The following is a 5,528-nucleotide window of genomic DNA, read 5'->3' on the forward strand; positions in this document are numbered from 1 at the left end:
GCAATGACCACCCTGTACTGGTTAAACATGTCTTCTTAAAGTAAATGTAAATGTTTACAATGTAAAATTGTTTACTTCTAATACCAATGTTGTAACCACTACAGTGCCACCTACTGTCAGTTTTCTGACTGTGATCCCATAGGGAAAAGTGTTCAGGGCCAGAACTAGAGAAGAGGCACAGGCCTAGGGCACGACAATGGGAGGGTGTCACTGATGATGTTGAAAGACATGATGAAAGTTATGTACGGTATCTGTATTTCCTAAAGAAAGCATGAGAAGAACAGTTCTTTCATGTCAACTTTCTCCCCATCACAGTCCAAAAACCTGACTGTTGGTGGTAAAAAATCTTGGAAAAAAAAAAAGTAAATTGTAAAAATGCCGAGACTATCACTCTGACCTGTTTTAGATTAATTTACTTAAAAGGTTTACATCTCCTATAAATGTTTACCCATACTTGTACCGTACCTGCATTTTAGTGGTGGACTTGATTCAGATATGCTTTAATTTTTTTGGTTGACTCTTTCCCTCTTGAACATGTTTTCTTGTAAAACGTTTATATATAAGAAAATGTTTACAAAGCCTTCAGGACACTGAAAATTGCTTTGGGTTCCAGCAGTTTGAAAGATAGCTGAAGCTCTCCATCCTTCCATCTCCCCTGCAGATCCTGACCAAAATGCTCAACTGTTCTTGCTACCCAGGTGGCTGAAGCCTGTGGCACAGATCTAAATGTGTCATGGAAAATGGATGAAGCTTCTTATATTTGGCCTATTGCAAGCTGAAACAGTGTTGTTACAATTTTTCTTACCTTGGTTACATTTGATATTGCAGGTGGGGTATCCATAGCAGGAGGCATACTTCACGTGTCCATCATTGCCCACACAGAGAATGCCTGAGGTTTCTATCTGAGCAGAAACATACGATGCTACATATAGAATGTTGGGGCAAGACTGACAACATTGCCTGCAGGGGGAACACTTAGCAAAAGCCAAATAAGTCACAATGGCTGACTGCCACATACCCCAGAGACATTTTACCAGTGGGCAAGTACCTATTCAGTATGGAAGGTAAACATTGGCTAGTAAATAGTCCATAGAAAGCAGACAACCCATAATAAGCACAAGACCTGTGTGCAAGGTCTGTGCAATGAGACTTTTCCAGGAGTTTGCAGCATCAGATGAATAGAATAGTATAGAGGTTGTGCACAATAAAGAGGTTCATTACTAACACCTAGGGGCAAATTCATCAAGGGTCGAATTTCGAGGGGTTAAATCCCTTGAAATTCGACTGGGGAATAGAATAGAATCGAATAGGCAATTCGGGCGAATTTACGCGCTGGCGAATAGTCGAATTGGCGAATATTCGCCAGGCGAATAGGCGCTCAATCGAATATTCGCTCAAAGGATTTTCATTCGATCTAATGCCTTTTTATTCTATCAAAAACTTGGAAAACAAGCCTATGGGACTTTCCCATAAGCTTTTAAAGCAATTCGGTAGGTTCTAGGTGGCGAAGTAGGCAGTCGAAGTATTTTTAAAAGAGACAGTACTTCGACTATCGAATGGCGAATAGTCGCAGCATTTTTGCCCTTGATCTATTCGAATCATTCTACTCAGGCGAATTTACGCCAATTCGATAGTCGAGCACAAAAATTCGAAGTTTTTTTACTTCGAATCCTTCACTCGAATTTAGTGAATTGGCCCCTTAGTTTAACACAATTACAAGCCAACATTCCATTTAAGTGGAGCACAGAATCCATAAAATACTTGGGGATCCACATACCTTTAAAGCTGCCCCAGTTGCCCAGACTAAATCCTCTGACCCTCGCAAAACAACGAACCTACACAAGTGGCAACTACCCAATATTTCCTGGTTCGCCTGAATTAACATAATTAAAATGAACATATTACCTAGGGTCCTAAAAGTATTACACACCATTCCCATAGAACTCCCAAGGCAATTGTTTGACCTACTACAGACAGCAATACAATCTTTCATCTGGGCTAATAGTAAATCTAGGCTAAATGAAAAAACCCAAACCCGCAGCAAGACACTGGGCCTTCCAGATTTTAAGCATTACCTAAGAGCAACCACCTTAGGAAGGATAGTAGAATGGTTTCACTACCACACCACGAATAAATGGATTCATATAGAACAAGCCTTAATTGATAGACCTATTTAAGGTTGGTTGTAGCTACCCCAGCACAAAGACCGGCCACCTCCCAACTGCCAACGATCTGTAGAGAGTCCCTCCGACTAGCAGACAAATTCCTCAAGAGGTCACCATCCCTTATTTCAAGCAGAGGACCCTGCACTCCGATTATTGGTAACCCCACCTTTCCCCAGGGTATGACAAAAGGTCTATTCCTGGACAAGAATCTCATTGAACACTTTATGTGTTTCTAAGTTTTAAAAGATAGCTCTGGTCCCCTTGGCTGAGATCTGCCCAGGTAAAGAAGGAGCCTTTCTGTATAAACTGAAATATGAACAACTCAAACATTAGCTCCTCGTTTTCTTAAATAAGCCCATTCTGACATTACAACATCCACCTTTGAGAATTACTGTGTATAGAAACCCCCTGTTGAACAGCTAACCTCAGCACTTTATAAATTAATGGAAAACCAAGACGGAAATTACCGCCATAGATATATTTGTAAGTGGGCGAAGGAACTAAAGGCCACATATACTGATGAGCAATGAAAAACCTGTTTCTTCTTCACCCACAAAATTTCCATAGCCTGCAAAGCAAAAGAAACCAATTTTAAAATAATCTGTAGATGGTATAGATGCCCTGAGGTACTACACAAAATCTACCATACTACATCAACTACAGTATGTGCTGGCATTGTAACGAGGACATTTGAACTATGCTACACATTTAGTGGAAATGTAAAAAGTTAGACTTGTTCTGGAGTAAGGTATTTCAGGTTGTCAATAAACTTGGTGGTAGGCCGCTCGTGAAAGACCCATCGCTTGGCCCACTGTCCATGCTCCCCGGACCAAATATTATATATAAAAACTCAGTAGTGGGTTGTTGTCTTGGGGTAGCAAGGTTGGTAATCCCAAGGCACTAGAAATCCATAGAGCCACCATACTTTGTTGAATGGGTCACTGGGATGGGTCATATGATGTGTATGGAAGAGATGGTGTCCTCCCTACACGATAAACAAGCAGCCTTTGTTTTAACCTGGACTGCCTGGGTAACACTTATGGAGTCAGACTTTATTAAGAAGCTGTAACCAGACAGGAGCACCCTTAAAGCATATCTCACGACTAGTAAAAATAGAAATGCCTACCTAGTTAACAAATCAACCAGAGCAGCTGAGCACACCATTCTCCCCCCTATCCCCTCTTTTTTATCTCTCTCTTTTTTTGTTTCGTAGAGTTAGTCTGATTCTTTTTCTTGGGAACTGAAAATGTAAGGTATAAACTTAACAAGAGAGACCCACAATAATTCTTTAAAGAATGCACAAGGGCTGCTAAATTATCAGTAACAACCAAATAACGATACTGTATTCATTCACTACTGTCATAGTGAGAAACAACAGCTGAATAAGCTCTGGAAACAAAATGACCCTTGTGATATGTTGACCCTTGTTAAAAGAACAGTTCAGTGTAAAAATAAAAACTGAGTAAATAGGCTGTGCAAAATAAAATATGTTTCTAATATAGTGAGACAAAAATGTAATGTATCAAGGCTGGAGTGAGTGGATGTCTAACAGAACACAACACAACTTTCTGCTTTTCAGCTCTCTAACTCTGAGTTTAGCTCTAAAACATTAAAAAAATGATGAAAAAATAGATGAACTGGCAGCAAAAGAACCTGGGGTTTTCCAGAATTCAGGTCACCATACCTTAAGTCTACTAAAAGATATTTAAACATTATATAAACCCAACAGGATTGTTTTGCCACCAATATGGATTCATGCAGCTTAGTCACCATTAAACACAAGGCCCTGTTTTATTGTTACACAGAGAAAAAGAAAAAAATTTGAATTATTTGCTTAATGTGGACTCTATAGGAGATGGCCTTCCTGTAATTCAGAGCTTTCTGGATGAGTTCCTGTACCATTGCTGACAAAATCAAGATATTCTTCATTTCCCCCCTTCTCAGCAGTCTGTCTCTCTTCATGCAGGATAAGCTTATATAAATGGTTGTTTTCTGCTAGTTCCCCATAATGATTATAAAGTAACTGCAAGTGAAAGTAGCTTGTCTCTTACAATTCTCTTGTGTCCATTCCCCGACTATTAAATTGAATCATTGTACTGGCAGCCAGCTCTCCAGCCATGACTCCAGTTCCCACAGTGCCTTACATGTTCTGTGATACAGAGGACTGGAATTTCTCAGGTCTACGTGGTGGAGGGCCAATAATGGAAGCAAGTGTTGACCACTTCCCCTTTTTAAACCACACACATGGTCACAAAAAAAATGTTAAGACCATACTCACATTAATGGTGGTAGCACACTAAAAACGATATGGTTATTATTGTCATATCCTTAAATCCATATGCCTCCTCCTGTGGAAAGCACAGCAACCCCCCCCCAGCACATGATTAAACACCTTAGGAGCCCCTAATATGTATTTCCAAAATTCTAACAAACCCCCACCAGGTTCACCTCCCACAGACAGAGTATGGCACACACAGGGGACATAGGGCAGGCAACAGGGCCGGAACTAGGGGTAGGCACGAGCGTAGGGTGCAAATCTGGGGGGGGGGGGGTGTCAGGCACTTACCTGCTCTGTCTCTTACCCCTTGTCCGGTCCCTTCTCTCCCAGTTTCTTTGCACTTCCCTGCACGTCGGTACGCGCTTCTGTGCACCCCCCCCCCAAAGTATAGCCACTGAAATTAACTGCCAAGTCATGTGACTTATTCAGCCATGTTTCAGCCACACCAATCACATCATATTTTCCCTCCAGCTCTCCCATTTTACCAGTCATACTCATTGCATTTGCAAACTTACATTTAAAGGAAAACTATACCCCCAAAATGAATACTCAAGCAACAGATAATTTATATCATATTAAGTGGCATATTAAAGAATCTTACCAAACTGGAATATATATTTAAGTGAATATTGCCCGTTTACATCTCTTGCCTTGAACCACCATTTCGTGACTCTATCTGTGCTGTCTCAGAGATCACCTGACCAGAAATACTACAACACTAACTGTAACAGGAAGAAGTGAGGAAGCAAAAGGCAGAACTCTGTCTGTTAATTGGTTCATGTGACCTTACATGTGGTTTGTATGTGTGCACAGTGAATCCTACAATTCCAGGGGGCGGCCCTTATTTTTTAAAATGCCAATTTTCTATTTATGATTACCCAATGGCACATACTACTAGAAAAGTATATGAAAATGGTTTATTTACATGAAGCAGGGTTTTACATATGTGCTGTTTTGTGCAATATCTTATTATAGAGACCTACATTGTTTGGGGGGTATCATTTTCCTTTAATAATGGAACCAGCATGATCAGTTTGTGAATACATATGGTTCTCCCCGTCCTTAAGAGTACCCCAAAACAAATT

This window comes from Xenopus laevis, chromosome 3L (genome assembly GCF_017654675.1).
Source record: "Xenopus laevis strain J_2021 chromosome 3L, Xenopus_laevis_v10.1, whole genome shotgun sequence".
Classification (NCBI taxonomy): domain Eukaryota; kingdom Metazoa; phylum Chordata; class Amphibia; order Anura; family Pipidae; genus Xenopus; species Xenopus laevis.